The sequence below is a fragment of the Heterocephalus glaber genome, unplaced genomic scaffold, assembly GCF_053883595.1.
Source record: "Heterocephalus glaber isolate CG9 unplaced genomic scaffold, H.glaber_assembly_v1.0 deba00000122, whole genome shotgun sequence".
NCBI lineage: Eukaryota > Metazoa > Chordata > Mammalia > Rodentia > Bathyergidae > Heterocephalus > Heterocephalus glaber.
Window position 1 is genome coordinate 52,008,081 of NW_028258138.1, and position 18,776 is coordinate 52,026,856.

Sequence of the window (18,776 nt, forward strand, 5' to 3'; positions counted from 1 at the left end):
TCTGGACTGAAAATGAATATAATATATACTAAGCTTCAGCTGGGAACAATTTTTTCCCTCATAGACAGTTATAATAAGTCTGTTTTGAAGGCTTATGGGTTTCATAATGGAAATGCTGAACCAAACTTAAAAGGGGCATCATATAAAACCGTGGATATAATAACAGCTCCACAGCCGCCAGAACAAGAGGATGATGAGACCCTATGTAAGTACAAGGGAAGGACTGTGATGTATGTAAAAAGTGCATGCCAAAAAAAGAACAAATATATGTTTTCAATATTGCAGCTCAACATTTTGAATTTTGGGGGGGATGATTTGGGTGGCTGTCATTACAATTGAGTTAGTTTCTTATTTTAGCTACTGCATGGGTTCAGCTTCATTCTGTTCCATTCTAAAAATGCACCAGCCTATCAGTCAGCTGCAGGGCACTTGACTCGGTGTGCGTGCCTGCGATGAGATTAGGACAAGTGTATCTGAACTTCAGAGCATGGATTTTGAAAGTTTGGCATGACGGGTGATCTGAACAAGTAAGGCAAACCACAGTAAGCTATAGTAGGGTGAATGTCTTTACATATTTTCATATTTTAGATTAATCCATTTTGCCTTAGGTCTGTTTGGGTATACTGCATTTGAATATCTATCTATAACTGTATTACACCCCTAAATTTTATTGTTGGATTTCCTGCTTATTAAACTACCAAATAAAAAATGGTAGCTTAGCAGTGAAGACAATTAAAAACTGAATATAATGAAACTGAAGAGAATCAGAACCATCTTCTTTCCTATTAACTTGCACAACTGCACCTGTGTCAGCAATCACAGATTAAAGAAGCAATTAGTCTGAAGAGAGAAAACGTGAAGCTAATACTTAACACAGCAGACTCTGAGCTTGAGAACTTTTATTTTTTATATAGCTGGAAGCAGTATTGCAAAAATCTGTTCGATCACATCTCATCATTCTAATCAAATTCAAAATGCCAGTACTGGTAAGTTGCATCCGTATGTCATAAATTCACATTTTTAGAGATTTATGCACCTTAGAGTTAACTGACATAATGATTTACATCATATGTGATTAAAAGCTGAATGGCTTTATTTGTCTTGATGTTGTTTCCAAGAAGTTAGACTTCTAAAACAATAACATTTCAAAAAAAAAAAAAAAAAAAGGAGCAGCATTCAGTGCTTTTCCTCACAGAGGACTTCTACAGTCCTTAGAGACATGTTTATGAACAAGGGACACCAAGGAGAAAGATAAAAGTGAAACTTAATTGTATTTACTGTAATAAAATTTATGGAACTATTTAATGCAAGCAAATAAAGGGGGACATGTTAAGCATTTTCTTGTAATTTTTCTTTCCTCTGTGTCAAGCTTCCATTCCTTTCTGATCCATTGATCCTTCTCTTTCTCTCTTACCTAACACATACACACACACACACACACACACACACGTACACAATCACACATTTAATGAAAATCTTTGGACTAGTATTATATAGAAATTAGATGCTCCTAATACTTTCTTATTCCTCATGCTCAGTAAGAATTAATGGTTCCAAAAATCTTAAGTTACCAAAGACAATTGTGAGTAGGTAAAGGGACAATCAGAATGGACGTGTACTTGTGGAAATACTGATGAAATGCACATATTTAAGTTTTCCTTAAGTTGTAATGAACAAGTTCACCAGTACTTCTGAAATATCTTTTCTGTTCACTGGTCATTTCATCTGGGAAAGGAACTACTGAATTATCTTATAAAACCATCGCTCATTCCCCTGAAGTGGTTTTCTAATCATTTTTGGTGAAATATTTTCTTCAAATAAAATGATTTGAAACTGAATAAGAGGTTAAAAAGTTGGATATGAAACAATTATCTGAAAATAGCCAGGAAAACTGGAAAAGAAAAATAGGAGAAATGGTTTCTCAGTAATTAAAATGAAGTCTAAAGATACAACAACTGAAACAGTATAATATTGGCATTAAAATTAGATAAATGAATTTAAATAGAGAACCTAGAAATAGAAGATATGATAAGAGTAAGATTTTTAAATGAATAATGGTTTTACTTAACACAATTGGCAATCATCTAGGAAGAAAATATGTCTGGAGTTTATTTTAACCAACTAAATTATGATGTACTAAGTATTTAAATTGAAATACTTAAAACTATATATGCATGTAATAAACATATGATAAATATGTATATATTATACACACATTATATAGAAGTATGTTTATGTACACATATTTACACACATGTATTTATGCACTACATAGAAATCTATGTGCATTCTTGGAGTTTAGCTGACATGTAGTAAAAAAAATTCCCTAGTGCAAAATTTTAAAAATTCTAACTAAAAGAAACTATTTGATTATATAAATGCTTAGAGAAAACATTTATATGGTAAAATATATCATAAACAAAGCACATAACAAATGATTAGTTTGAAGAAATATTCAAAATATTCAGCACATGAGAAAACAACAACCTCTAAATATTATCTTCAACTACCTATACAACACATGAAATCATTCTACTTTGCTTACTCATTACTTAATCCCAATTACTTAATCCCCATTGGGATTCCGTGTCCAAAAACAACAACAACAAACCAATAAACAAAAAACAAACCTGTCAGTTCTACAGATCACAGAGAAATAGAAAGAACCTAACCTGTTTTGTTGGAAATTACTCTTATTTATTGTTTTCTAAATCATTTTTCTGTCTTATCAGAGAATCTTTTCCTTTTTCCAGTTAGTATAAATTTTACCTGGCACTCTCAAATCTTCAGTTTTCCAGAATATATTCTTTATAGATAATGATCATTAGAGTTCTATGGTTAAGAATATAAACAAGACAGGTTAAATAGAGACAGCCTTGGGAAGGGTATCATGAGAAGCTATTCTCCCATCTTCAGTATATTTAAATAATACATCAGGGTGTTAAGATGGGACAAAACATTGTAGCATCATAATACAAAGTCTATCTATTCTATATCTTTGACTTTATTCTGCACTAGTTCATCTCAGTCTCCTTGTTGCTTCTGTAGCATAGCAAGTGTAACTCTGCCCAAAGGTTTTGTACATGATTTTCTCTCTTCTTGGAACACACTTTCCCTCACAAAACTAAGAGATTCATGACATTCAAGTAACACCTCCCATCATACTATACACACTTACCCTACTTTATTTTTAAAATATATGGTCTCTGATATTATATCATATATACATTTGTTTATTGTTGGCATTTCTATTACATTGTGAGATTTAAAATGACATGAACTTTATTTTTCTACTGTATTGTGTCATATACTAGTGTCTAGAAAATGTGGACTCAGTAAGTATCTGTTGACTGATGAAGTGCAGGATGTTGTCACTATCTCCTGTATGCCACCTACAACAGATGCTCTAAATTGGGGATCTAAATCTGTGGAGCACAGACCCCTTAGATTGTGTGAAGAAGCCAATTGTTTGGGTCGGAGTGGTGAAATAGTCAGGGGTCAGAAGGGAGGACGGATGTGCAGGAGAGGCCCCACGGTGGGGAGAGAACCAGTCAGACCAACTCCAGTGTTACAAGTTGTTTCATATTTTGAAATATTGAATTCAATTCTCTCTTTTTTCACAAAAGAATCAAACGGTTTTAGGATTTTCTGTTTTGATTATATAAAAATACATGATCATTTCAATATTCTTCAATCATGCATAAAAGCATAGCTATAGCTATCTCACCTAAACTGCCACATTCAGTGGAATGCAAATAGAAAACATTGCTGTCTCCCCTCCTTCAAATTTCCTTTCTTAACTTATTTTCCCTTATGTGTGAATGAGGTTTCAGAGGAATCATATATAAGGATGATCAAAATATATGATGAATTAAAAAAAGTTAAAGAAATTATTACAATAAAGTACATATTGCCATTAATCTCCCTCAAAATATCCCCCCACACCCTTCTTACCACTTAGCTCATCATTTTTGCCACTTTCTAAAGTAGTTCTAGAAGTTCTCTTTTGTATCTTTGTACTGTCATGGTTGCCTCGATGTCCTTGAATCGATTCAAAATGTTTAACTTCCATGGTCATTGGCATAAATTAACAAATTATTTCCAAATGTAAAGAAGCAAATCCATAGTATGGTCTTCTATGAAATTTTCAGCATCTTATTCAAGGTAAACATCTTCCTTCCCAAGCCAAGACTAACACATGTGCAGTGGGAAGGAGAGTGGGTGTCATCTGCTTCTCTTCCTGACCATTTTCCCCTGCACTATTCCTGTACAGTTACAAGAGGTAAGTGTGGGGAGCCATGGTAAGGAGAAGTTTCTGGGAAGAAAGAAAGGTCTTTTGTTTAAAGTTGTATTTTATAGATTTCAGTTCTGTGCATTTCTTTGTGTCATGAATATTTGCCTCATATTTAGATCCTCAGGAGTCATAGTCAACATAACACCAAAATTATTCTATGAAATTATTTCTTGGTGAAAATTTGGACAGAAAGTGTTATAAAAATAAGTAGACTTAAACTATTTACATTAGTGTTTATAGATGTTATAAAAAAGGCCAACTTTCTAGGGTAGAGATCACAACTTGATCTGATTCTCTCAGGAAGTGGGAGCTAAGATGTCTGATACTTAGCCCCAACTTTGCCAAATATGCAATTCTTCATATCAGTGTTGGATTCTTGAGTCTTGATTTTCTTATTTCCAGATGAGGTGATCTAATGATTTCTATGCATACATTTCTTTTTTTTGGTACCGGGGATTGAACTTGGGTCCTTGCTCCTGTGCAGCAGGCAGCGAAACCACTGAGCTCAATGCCCAGCCCATGGGTACATTTCTTGCCAATATTCTAAAATTTTGGGGAAAAGAAGGTCCATTTTGTCAGTTTCTCTTTATTTACAATTTTCAAACTCGCTATTAGCACCTTAAAATGGTAACTGATTTAATGTTTTGCATATTGTCCTTTAGAATATGTTGCAAATGTGTAAGGGACAGGAGATTTACTTTTGTGTTTTGGAAGAGGTAGAGTCAATATTAAAATGCTTCAGCTTGCCCCAAGATATTTAATCAACATTCATGGTAGAAGAGACAAGTAAAGCTAGCATTGGAAATCTTAATAAAATTAACAAAAGTAATGCTGTTTTACTTGTTGATTTTTAAAATAAATCTTGAGATTTAAAAAAAAATAACAACAATATTATGAAAGACCTGCAGATTCTAATAGGAATTAATTGAGTCCTTACTACATATCAGGTACCTGGTAACAAATCTGTAAAGCTGGCATCATCATTGATTTTTCATGTATGAGGCAGTTGAGGTGTAGATTAGTTAAATAACTTGCCAAAGTTCATCTCAATTGCAATGAGAATATGCAAGATGTGAACATGGGATTATATGTATTTAAATTAGTATATTAAACTCTATTCTCAAATAGCTGTAAGCCTTCAGAATAGTACCCAGTATATAATAAGCACTCAATAATGTTGACTATTATTATCTGAGGGAGATATAAATGGTGATCATTAGCAAATTACTTAATTTTTCCAAGGTTTATTTTCATTTATTAGTCAAGTTCCTGGCTAAGGAAACAGATGGCATTCACAAACAGGGTAATTAAAGAGAATTTAACAAAGATACTAATTAAAAAGTTATGGGAAAAATTAAAAGAAACCCAAAAGAGATGATTCTGTACTTCTGAGCTAGCAAGGGTTGGGCACCATGGCCACCACTTGATCTGAAGGGAATAAATAGCTACTGGTACCCAAAAGAGCTATAGCTGGTGCTGTAGCTGTGGCTGCCAGGCAGAAGCTGTGACTTCTGATTGAGCATCATGGCAATGTCCAATCCTTGATCCCAAAGCCCAGATTTCTCTTTTCTCCCACTCTTCAATCTTCTGCCCTTTCCACTGGGCAAACACAATTAGAAGCTGGAGGGAAAAAGAACCTGGGTGAAATAAGAAATCAACCTCTTGGGGACTAGTGCAAGATAAAAATTGTGCAAAAGAAGATCTGGTGGACTAAAGAGCTCCATTCACATTCTGTAAAATGAATATATTAAATCATATTTTTGTTTGCCTACTGAACACTGTGGTAGGTGCTGTGGAGTATTTCTAATGACAATAGCCACATCACTCTGTACCTTCAATGGATTTTCTTTTTAGAAATACAAAAATGACACCATTATAGAGTTAAATGATAAAGCACAGAATTTGATGTAATGATGAAAATTTAGGTGATATAAACATTTAGGAATTGACCTTCTCATATGTAAAAATGAGAGTAGAAATGGTATCTTTTTCATTGAACCATGTTGAAGATAAAACGAGCTGATTCATGTTGATCATTTAGGACAGTGGTTGGGATACACTTAATAATGTTGATTATTATAATTATTGGCCAAGTGTGATATAAGAGGTGTGAGGAAAAACCCTAAGATTATTCTTAAAGGAGAAAACATGACCATAGGTGAGGTTGGATTAGATATCTTTAAGGTATATTCTGCATCTTTAGATTTCATGACAGTTCCTCAATATCACAGAGAGACACAGACATTGTCAGAAATATTGCCAATTTCCTGTGTATACTTAACCAACTCTCCAGGTTTCCTGCCTAGAGTCTACAAAGTATATAAAGCAACCTTATTATAGCCATAAATGAAATAGTACATTAGCTGCTTAAATGTTCTGAAAGCATATATTAAAGATGATAGTATTGGTAATCTAAAATACTTACTGGCACTTGAACCCAATGCAGTAAAGACATTTTATAAATCATCAGACATCTCTTATGTCCTGGATCTAAATTTTAAGTTCATGAGCCATAGATCGCAGATGTCTTTTTATAGCTTATGCTTCCCTCCTTGGAAAGCAATTTATTATTTTTGTCAATATCAATGTAATTGCCTTTTTAAAGATGAAATATATGTGTCTACCCATATCTGACATGGACGAGTTTTGCTTAGCTCAATGAGATATATATTGCTGGGTTTTTCTTTCCCTATGGAATGTTCACTGTGGAGTTTTCCAACAAGTGTCACCAAGTAATTTTAGTTTTCATTCATGCTACACTAATGATAAGGATAATATCTAATTAATAAAACAACAGGGATTGTCTTTTTGCAAAAGAGAAATAATCTACTAACTGAAATAACCAAGTGAATGGCCTGCCTACAGGATCTGGGTATTTCAGAAAGCTTGGTTTTGCCATACACAGTTTTTATAAGAAGGAATAGGTAGTGTTCTTTTTCCTATGCCACCATTTGCTTTTATAAGTAACTGATATTCTATCAAAATATTAATGGCTAGAAAGAAGCTCAGAAAATGCCTTAAAAACTACCCCTGCCTTTTATAAATAAGAATATATGGAAATTCAACTTGGAAACTAAGTTTAGTGGGCTTTTAAAATTTTTCTGTTGCCAAGAGAGCTTAATGGTAGGTATAGAAATGGGCTTAAAGGAAGGTCTTAGAAGAAGCTTTTGCACAACAGCAGTCACAGTGTTTAAAAGCAGCCACCCAATCCATATGGAAGAGAGAAGTTAGAAGTGAAAATTGCATCATCCCTTCCATATCAGACAAGTTAATTAGCTGGTCCATAATCACAGACTCTGCTCCAAATGAAAAGAACAGCTTTTCTCCTTTCGAATAGAAAGGCACAGGAGGTGCAATACCTGTGTAATTCATTAACGGTAAGAATGTTTTGAAGGAGGAGCTTCTGAATTTAGATTAAACTTAAACTGGTAATAGCCAAGGTTGTGGGAAGACCTTTGCAGCTTCCAAAAACAAGTTTAATATGTGAGAATTTCTTTTTACACCTAACAGAAGTGATTCAAGGAGTATGAAAGATTTTATGAGGTGTTTTTAAACTTTTAAAATTTATTTTAAGATATCAGGATACTATTTGTTGTACTGAATAAGCTACAGAGCCTTGTTGCAGAAGGACTGGTGCAACAACTCAGATCAAAAATATCTTTTACAATAACTTGAAAACTTGGAAATTCAGGATTTAAATTCCTGGTTGTGATATCTCACCCACCTACCTAGAACAATTAAAAAGAAAGTTTTGAAGATCATGGAAGCATAGTCCTTGGTAGGTGGTTTGGTATTTTTGGCTGCTTAGAAAGTCAGGCAGTGGAAGGTTAAAAATATACAGAAAGGATAAGCCAGTGATTTTTTTCAGAAAATAAACCTGAACAACCATTTATCCATGTCTAGATGAGACTTTTCTTTCCTCCCTCTCATCCTTTAATAAAAGAGGCAGAGAAACTAGAGACATTTGGTTCCTGCCAAGAAAGTGAACAGGCATCGGCTGCATTTTCCTCCTACAAAACTATCTGAATCTATAAAAGCAGAGAGATGCCTGGATCTCAAAATGAATTTGAAAACTGAGAAAGCTTTAAGAAACACAGCCCGTAGTGTGAGGAGGGCTGGAGGTCAGCCAGTCCAGTTGTGGGAAGACAATATGACCAAGAGAGGTTTTCAGTTCTCTTGCCTATATCTGGTTTGTACATTGTTTCAAGGCTCCTCTTCATTTTCACAAAAATATCCAGAAATGGCTTGATCCCAGTAATGCCAAGTGTCTGCAAAATTTGCTGGGGTGAGATTCTCATGGAACAGATGTCAGCTGCCAGGAATCTTTCTGGTCAGTCCTGGTTTTCTTTAAAAGCTAGAGCTAGTAGGTTTTGTTTTAAGGATACTGACATATTGAAAATTTGTTCAGAATATTTGTTGATAGAATAGATGCAGAAAGAAGTGAAGGAGAGAGGTTATTCTAGGAGCAGCACCCAAAAGCAGTGACATTACTGTTCTGCACTGTGGCATGTGCCATCCCAGGCATGGGTTTTTTGTGGGTGCTATATTCAGAGAAGTTTGGTGAAGTGTCCCTAGAGATGGAAAGAAGTAACCTCAGGTCATAAAGAGGATACTGATAGGATTTGCAGGCTGACCTTTGCTTAAACTGAAGCATGTGATTAGAGCTAGGTGATGTATTTTTGTGGACTCTAAGGATCACAGGTTCTCAGTCTTACACTGGTAATTGTGGATCCACAAAAGAAGAAGGCAAGGTGAGATTTAAAAAAAAAGGCTGATCTTATTACAATTGAGTTAAGGCAGTATATTCCAATATAAACTATTAGATAAGCTGCAAAATATGAATAGGAGTTGGGATTGAAAGGGATTCAGGATGAAACATCAGCCCTGGTTTAAACTCCTCCATCATGTTTTGTATATTTTAAAACTATATTTTATGAGTGTATATTTTAAAACTATGTTTATAGCTTTGCATCACTACAATGAAATACTTGAGGCAATTAACTTTATAAACAGAGAAGTTTTATTTAGCTTATGGTTTTGAAGACCCAAGTTCAGAAGAAATTGCACAGGTGTGATGAGTGTCACCCTTTGACAGCATAACTCCATGGTATGAATGGTAAAAGTGAGGAGCTGATATTGGATCAAAACAATCATATCTTAAACTTGAGTGGAGAGAGAGATTGAGAGACCAAGGACCCAGGATCTTCAAGGGCACATTGCCAAGGACCTAACGAACTCTAAGTAAGTTTCCACCATATGTTAATGCTGCTGCCCCAGGAACAGAGTATTTAATGCATGGATTCTGGGCGAACATTATATTCAAACTGTAACACATGGTAAATTAACAATTCTGAAAACTTGCAATATTATAGAATCAATTCTTATCAATCTTATTCATATAAAATTTTGACTATTACCTGGTATTAAACACATGGGAGAGTGATTAGCGCTTAGCTCTGGGACAGACTACGTATGTTCAAAGATCAGGTTTATTATCACTTATTATTTTAATAAAATGACATATTGATAGAGTCTAGTATGTAGTAACTATCAAAAGTTTTCCTTATCTCTTCTGTGTAATTATTAACCTCATTGAACAGGTAAATATTCATTTTTATGTGATACATAAATCATATTTATGACTATATTCAAATTGTGCAAAGCTGCAGTCTTGGATTCATCTGGTTCTCTTTGTTCAGTTGGGCTCAATTTAATACCTAGCAGCATTAGTCTCTTGAGGAGAATTAGGTTGGATAAACAGAATTTTGAATTCTATGTTTGATCATTTCACATAGAACAGACTTGGTCTAGTATTCCATAGTGGGTTTTGAAATTCTTGATTAATGAAAATCTCTGCAAGTTACTCTTCATTTACACTTATATATTAACCTATAGTGCTATAATATAGAATTTAAAAATGATTATTGTTATTTGTGTCTCTTAAGTATGTATTTTTAGGCAAAATAAAGTACCTGTTCTACTCTATAATTTTGAATCACTACAAATTTTATGTTTGTATATCCTTTTTGACATTTGAACTTGGAATATCATCATTTATGATATATATGGTGATGTTTATTACATGTTCCCTTTTTCTTGTAGCTTGTAAGTATATAATTGATTTTACCAATTTAGCAAAATAAATAACTTTGAATTTCAGAATGAGGAAAATGCCAGAAATAATAATTATGCTTGTCAAAAAACAGATGTAAATATGAATTAATAAAGTTTATAATGATTTAAGTACTTATATTTATTTTCAGATCATTTCAATACACATGGGAGACAGAACTGCTTTAGTAGATGTGTCATGCATACCAAGAAATAGAAGGTAGGGGTCTATTCAGGCATTTGTTTTTAGAACATGTGTGTGTGTGTGTGTGTGTGTGTGTGAGAGAGAGAGAGAGAGAGAGAGAGAGAGAGAGAGAGAGAGAAAGGAAGATAAATTTATTAACAAAAAGGAGAAAAGGGAGAGGACCTATGTTAGTTTTATTAATTTAAACACTAGAAAAAAGGAAACCATGATTCATAATATTCTGAAGACAGTAAAGAAGGAACAAGGAAAACCAACCAGATCTTCAGTTCAGTCATAATTATGATATAAAATTAAAATTCCATTTCCTGTAGGAAGTGTTTCATGATCCTCAGCTGAATGTAATTTCTTCCTCCTCTGACTTCCCAGTGCCTCTCCTAAAGCACTTAGGATCTCACATTGTAGTGATTTACAGACACTCTCCAGGGTCTTATGATATTGCAAAATTATGAACTAATTGAGTACAGGATTTATATCTGATTTTGCTTCAGACTGGAAGGCAGTAGCTTATAGTAGAAGAGCTTGGATTTTAGAGAGTTTGAGAATCCATTTTTAAGCCAAGCTCTGCTGCTTGCTAACTGTCAGAGCTACTGCAAGTCATTAATTTTTCTTGTGATACAATTTCCTCATATATAAAGTGGTGGTGATAATATTTAGCTTATAGTATTTGAGAAAGTTATCATGAAATAAGTTATATGTGATTCTAAAACTTGATAAAATAAGTCAAAAATGCCTACAGAATGGTTAAAAGAGAGCAAAATTCTTCTTCTGGGCTTTAGAAATTTTTGGGTAGGGAGCAAATTGCCATGCAGACATCGTAGTGGGAAGTAAATCCCCAAGAAAAGATAATTTTCCTGAGTCTGACAACATGTTACAAGGTTTGAAAAATACCACATTGACTAGTTTGCCTCCTAACCTGGACATATCACTGGCATTATAAAATTTCAGATTACTCTGGCTTGCATCCATTTCTTAGTGCTGGACTTGCCCTCAGCCTGCTTATCTCCCTCCAAGAATGCTAAGTTGTAAGCGCAGTTCTTGCTATTAACACCCAAACCCACTTCTTCTAAGGATAAAGTACATTTGGCCTAACTGACATGTTTCTTGATTTCAAATAGATTCTGTGCCCAAATAAAACTTTCTCCTTTTATTTTAACCTTATTTATGATTCCCTGGTTTATAACCTAAAGAAGCAGAAAAGTGATAAATTGACACATATAATCATGAACAAACTCAGATTATACATCTTATTGTTTTATTTTGTTTATTATTTATTTATTTATTTAATGTGTGATTTTTATCTCAGGATACTTTTAATGGATTTTTTAAGGTCATTCCTATGTAAGTCTGTTATCTCTGCAATCTCTTTAATATGAAAGAGGAACCTTCTCAGGTAAATATGAGATTTTCATTGGTTTTAACTTGTTGGTAGGTTTTTTACTCATCCAATCAAATATTTATTGAAACCCTATTGTGTGTCAGAAACTCCTCTAAGTGAATTAGTAAAGAAAGGTTTCCTATTCAAGGAAGATAATAGTTTAAAGGAGAAGATAGAACAGTGAAAAATAGATATAAATTACATGTTAGAAAGTGTTACAGTTTTTGAGTCTATATTAAAACAAGACAAGGTATAGCAGATTCAGGAGGAGTGGGAATTTTTGGGTAGGGCTAAAATCCAGTTACAATGTAACCACTGTGGCTCTCTGAGAAGATAAGTCACAATGCCTCCCATTTGTTCAGGCTCATACCTTTGCTATGCAAGAGGTAGAACTTGTCTTTTATTTTTATGTTAATTTTACTGGCACCTGTTTGCAGTACAGAATGACATCTTAATTCTATTTTAGATCTCCTTCCCCTCCTCTCCCTCCTCCTTCCATCTCTTGCTCTTATTCACTTGCAAAAGATTATTTCCTTGTTTCTTATTATCTATCTTCTATTTTGCTCTTTCTGTATAGTTTGGATTTCTTATATAAGAGAAATCATGTGATATTTAACCTTGTGTGTCTGATTATTTTACTTGACATTATGGTCTCAAAGTGCAACCATTTTCCTACAAATGACTCAAATTTATCCTTGTTTATCACAGAGTAGTACTCCATTGTCTATAAATACCACACTTTATCCATTCATCTGTTGATGGACATATAAGCTGTTTTCAAGTTTCAGCTATTATGAGTTGTACATCTATAAACATGGGTGTGTATGTATCACTCTACGATGGTATCTTTAAATTTGGGGGGAAGATACCTAGAAAGGGAATAGCTGGCTTGAAGGAATTTCTAGTTTTTAGTTTTTGAGGAATAGCCATATTGATTGTACTGATTGTACCCATAGTGGTTGTGCTATTTTACACTCCCACCAAGAACTTAGAGCAGTTCCTTTTCCCTCACAGCCTCATCAGCATTTGTTATTATTTGATTTCTTGATGACAACCATTCTTTCTGGAGTGAGATGAAATCTCCCTGTTTTTTTAAAATTGAATTTCTTAATGACCAGTGATATTGAACATGTTCAATGTATTTATTGTCTGTTTGTACTTCTTCTCTGAGAAATGTCTATTCATGTCAGTTTCTGATATCTTATTAGATCCACTATTTGGGAGGGTGTAACTTTTTGAGTCTTTATACATTCCAGGTATTAGTCCTCAGTCTGAGGAGTAGCTTTTTCTTCCCCATTCTGTACCTTGTCTCTTCACTCTGTTAGTTGTTTCCTTTGCTGTGCAGAAGCTTTATAATTTTTTATAATCTCATTTGTTGATTCGTGATGTTATTTCTTGTGTAACTGAGATTCTGTTTAGAAAGTTTTCAACTATCTCTATGTCTTTCAATTCCTTGAATATGGGTGTGGCTATGTCTTTGCTTTGGTACCAGACATTAAAAAAACTGTAAATAGAGAAAAGGGATAAAATGTGCTTGTGCTTTGGGATTTATCTTCTTTTGTTGGTAAGGAAACTTTTGCCAAAATTTTGCTTGCTAGAAGATAAGAGCTCAAGTGGAGATGAAACAGCTTTTCAACTATGGCATTTAAGGTTCCCTCTGAAGGTGAAGATCATTCAACGCATGTCAGTTTAGACAACCCAGCTCTAGGTGAGCCGACACAGAAAAGAAAAGCAGCCTGGCCAAGCCACGTATTAATTATCAATCACAAACTGCAGTTGTCTTACAGCACTGAAATTTGTGGTTAGCAATAGCGAAGTGGCTTGAAGGAAGCTGGGGAGTGAGCCCTATGGCTGGTTGCAGGAAGAGTCTGTGAAAAGCCTCTGTGAGGAAGAGGTGAATAAACAAAAGGAGAGTATGCAACAAGCAGATAAGAGAGACACCCAGAATATGAACACTCTTTTCAAAATTTAGTTTTTATTCTCAGTGAAATAAAGAATTGTACTTTTGAGTTCTAATTACTCATTCAGCTGCCCCATGACTTTTCCCTTGGGTGGCCAGTCCTTTGCTCAGATAAACTCTGGAAGTATATAGTGATTCCAGTCACAGCATAGAGCTCTACTCCACTCCTCTCAGTCAGGCAGCTAGCCAAGATGTTCCTTATAAATTAGACTTTTAGCTATGCCCTAGTCATCTGTCAATTTCTCCAACATACAGGTGAAGTATAACAAGCTTTACTAGCCACCTCTGTAAAATCTTTCTTTTTCTCAGTCTCTCTGTCTCTCTCTCTCTCAAATTCAAGTGAAGAGATAAAATGCTCCCGATTGTCTCATCTCTACATTTAGAGCATGAGATCTACAACACAACACATCATTTAAAAATCATCCCTGGAATTTGAAGTTCTTTTCTTTTCCTTGCTAGTCTCCAACTAGGCTATGGATAGTTAATCATCTAAGAACTCAAAATTATTTTTAAACCTTACATTCAGAAGTCATAAAGAGTTCATCTTACATCTGAGTGTAGAATGTGATATTTGTTATTTTACCATTGGTCTAGTAGTTACACTTGAAATTACAACTAAACTGAGTGCTTATGAACATGCTTCTAGCAAAACTTTCTGACAAGAAAATCTAACTTTCCATGAGTAAAGTAGAAGAGTAAAGTAGAAAAATATTTTTAAACTCCTATATTCACAATTATTTAATTTAGATCCTTTTCTTACAATCTGGCTATAATTTTCCTATAGAATACATTATATTTATTTTTCTTTATTGAATAGTTAGTGGTAATTTCATGTATTTAGCTATTCATTTTTAAGTTGGTACAAATATAAAAAATAGAAACTTTTATCTTTGCAGTTTGAATTAGATTCTGATAATATGAAGGCTAAAATCATAATTCCTGACCCCACGTGAGTTTGTGGTTGAGTGGTTAAAAATTTGAAAAGTAATTTTAGAAAGGTGTATGAAAGATGGTGAGTGAAGATATTCACTCATATGCCCTCACATGGGAAGAAAAGAAAAATAAATTTAGAGCTTGCTAGTAGGAGGTCCAGAAGTTGGATAGCTAAAAGACTTATTTAATCTACTTTATTTTTCTTTTCTTGTTCTTTTCTGTAACTCAGTCCTAACTTCAGCTTGGTAGTGAGATGTTATATTAGTTCTAGAGTTTACTTCCTTGCCTAGCAAAGTCCAGAAAGCAAGTCAAAATGGCAGTTCTATAGCATTCTTTGAAGAAGCCCCAGGAAATGTTCCCTAACATTTGGTTGTCCTAAGTTGTCATATGCCATTATAGATCTCAAAAGATTATCCCTAGATCTTTCAAGCCAGAAGTGGTTAGGTTTCTCTGAGTAATTAGATTTGTGGGTAAAGCTGGTTGCTTGAATCATTTCCAGGTTCTAGAAGGAAGAAGAAAGGCTTGAATGAAAGTTTGGTCAGTAAGAATGTCTACTACTGTGGATGTCAAAGAGAGTAACAGAAGAGGAGAATTATACTCAGTCTAGGGACTACAGGACTGATCAGAAAATGAATCTTTGTGGAAGTAACACTTTAAACATCGTTTGGAAGTCTAAGTAGGTGTTAGCCAAGAGGCTAAAGCAGAAAGAATCATAAAATAATTGTAAGGGAAATGGACATATTGGGAAAGGTGCAGTGGTCGGTTCACAGGGTTTTGTGGGAAATGCAAATTAGTTGCCTTAACTGGAGGAGAACTGAGTCCAGATATTTACAACATGATTTGAAGACTCATCAGCTTTTCCCTTTATGTTAAGAGCTTAAGAAATATCTAGAAATAGTAATACTGAATTTTAGCTACCATAGCATGTTCTAAGCGTTTTCCTGAATAATTACATACCAGGAGAAGTCTACACAAACATGCTTGTGTTTATTAGCTTACAAGGAAAAGTTGATATTGCATTACCATATAGAAGTAGAAGAGTTTCTTTCTTTTTTTCTTTTTTTGGTGCTGGGGATCAAACTCAGAGCCTTGCGCTTCGGAGGCAGGTGCGGTGCCACTGAGCTAAATCCCTGGCCCGAGAAGAGTTTCTTTTGTACTGCTTCTTTAAGAAATATAATTTATGAAAGCATAAGAACTTTGAAAATATTTCTTGAAGAAATCCAATTTAGAAGAGCCTAAGAACTCTAGAGCCAGACTGAAGAATCTGAATCAAAATCCTGGTACTGGTTCACTGCTTGACTTTTTAGTTTATGTAACTTCTCTGTTCCTCAGTTTATTTTCTGTGAAATGGGCATAACATAGCATCCACTTCAAATTGTTTAGTGGACTAAATGTACTACCATATATTAAAACCCTTAAGAGGGAACCTGGTAAATGTACAAGCACCATGAAGCACTGTGAAACTATTGGTTTGTGTGATTATTGTTCTCTGTAGGCTTCCAGTGGAACTAAGATTTAAAACACCAAAAGAAGGCAAAGCAGCCTCTGGTGTCCTTTTCTTTTAACATATAACAATGGAGCAAGGTAAGGAAGAACAAATTTCACCCTATGCCTTAAAGCAGACAGCTCAGATCTCTTTTCTCTGAATTGGCTATAGTTTGGCTTTCCTAAGTCCTGCACAATCGGAATACATGGCTTTGGGTCTAAGTGAGTAGAGGTGAGTAGCACAGTTGCTTCCTCTGAAAAGGGGAAGGATTGTGAGGTTTCTAGGAATATGAGAAACTTTGAGTCTCCTTGTTACTCACTGCCACTTATTTACAGAGTGCATGCTAGGACCTTGCTACTTGGCCTTGTATATATACCGCTCTTTACATTTCTTGTAGGTAACATGTCAAGATTCATGGTTTTGCATATCTGTTTTTATCCTGAAAGTTGTTTCTTCCCATTTGTTCTTACCTTCCAGGTTGAAAGAATTAGATATATTTTTAACCTTTGTGATGCAATGACTTTTGTCCCCTAAAAAGATATATTCAAATTCCAGTCTTTGGTACCTACAGATGTACCCTGTAGGGTCTTTGTAGATGTAATCAAGTTAAGAAAGGTCATATTAGATTAGGGTGGGCTCTAAATTTAATGATGAATATCCATATAAATAGAGAAAGATTTAGAAACACTTGGAGGAAAGAAGCCCATGCCACCGTGGAAGTGGAGGCTGAGATTAGAGTTATGTGGCCATAAACCAAGGAAGATCAAAGATTGCCCAATATTGTAAGCATCCAGAAGAGCCAGGGAAAAGCAAGGTAGAATTCTTTCCAGAGTCTTTAGATGGCATAGCCCTGTTCACATCTTGATTTTAGATGTCTACTATGCAGAACTGTGAGAGAATAAATTTTTGTTGCTTTAAGCCAACAACTTTGTGGCAGTTTGTCATTGTATTACTAGGGAATTAATAAACATGAGCTAAAATACTTAAAAACTGCAGAATATACGCTATAGTATGGATTAGGAATTTTGGGCATAAAAAACAGATTTCTACGTCATTCTCCTGTGGCTATTATAAGAGCTGGTATCAATATTTTCATCAGAAAGAAAAAAAATGTATTTGTGCAAGAAATTTTGAATTTCAAATAAAGAAGTGAATATTATGAAGAACTTTTTCTTCCCTTTAGATCTTAACAGGTAACACATATCCTGCTTGCCACCAATATAGATATTTATCATTATTGCATCATTATGTTTTCTTACATTTAAAAACACTTTTATTAATGTTTCTTTCACTGGATTAGATTTGATTTTTGGATGAAAATTGTAATGATAGCCAGATCTTCCTAGCATGCTTTTATCAACTTTGGTTCTGTTTTGTTTTGTTCAGGCTTAATGAGGCAAATAAAGATTTACCATTCCCCTGGACACTTTTATATTCCTTAGCAAAGGAATTTGAGTGTAACAGTCACTGATGAAGAATGACAGGGCATTTTGGTTAGTGCACATAAAATTGTTTATTCAGCTTTTAGCAAATACATTTTAAATTTAATTTCAAGTTTCCTCTTTCCTCTCCCTGTGAACTTTTGCTTTAGAAGGCTTCTCATGGCCAAAATGCTTTCCCAAATTGAACAGACATGCCATTGCTTCTGCAACCAAATTAGCTTCCAAGATGGGCTGCCTGGAGCTCATGCCATCAGCACCACCACTGTCTGCAGGCCAGTTGCCAGTTGCTAACAATGTCCAGGGAGACATCAGCTTCCTAACTGTTTTTCTCCCTCTTCTCAACCTAATTATTTGGAGACCTTCAAGCTTTCCAGAAATATCTGCAATTAGTCAGATGGTGTCTAGGGTTTTGTTTAAAATTACAATAGAAAATTTATCAAGACCATTTGGTCTAATCTCTCTCATCATCTTCCCAGTGAATTTTTCTTCTTTTCTCCGGAGAGTTAGAAATGAAGCCTCATGATTATTACATAATTATAGAGAATAAAAACAATTATAATGCTAAAACCATTATTTTATCATTAAAAAGAAAGATATGTGTAAAGATAAGTTTTTGTTAGATTTATAAAGAAGCTCAAACAATGAACGATTACGGGCTTTACAACCTCTCTTTACAAATGGTGGTTAGAGCCCTGCTTTAGTAAACCAGGGGTCATGAGTTCATTCTTCACTAGTCTCAACCAACTTCTCATATTTGAGTAATAGTTGCTGAAAAACTATTGATCAGTAAATATTGTTGCATATGTTAAAAGATAAGTTAATCATATGGAGGGATTTTGAGGTAAATACATTACATTTCATTTATAATAAACTTCTTTTTCCTTGCATGGTTTATGTCTATGTAGCAAATACTTGGTTAACCAAATTTAAAAAGGTAAAACACTATACACTTACCATATGAGTCGGATTT

The 18,776-nt window shown here is 34.4% G+C and overlaps 1 long non-coding RNA gene across 4 annotated transcripts in view; it reads left to right on the forward strand.

The window, feature by feature from the left end:
• Positions 1-2,268: 2,268 nt before the first annotated feature.
• LOC147830433 (uncharacterized) overlaps positions 2,269-18,776 on the forward strand; it is a 194,137-nt gene continuing 177,629 nt past the window's right edge. The window contains exons 1-3 of one of the 4 annotated variants that reach the window (XR_015452597.1): positions 2,269-4,282; positions 9,390-9,535; positions 10,558-10,625. This is a non-coding gene — a long non-coding RNA (uncharacterized LOC147830433). Of the gene's footprint in view, positions 4,283-6,939; positions 9,046-9,389; positions 9,536-10,557; positions 10,626-18,776 lie in introns of those variants that run through there. The other 3 variants (XR_015452595.1, XR_015452598.1, XR_015452596.1) reach the window with 3 other exon arrangements.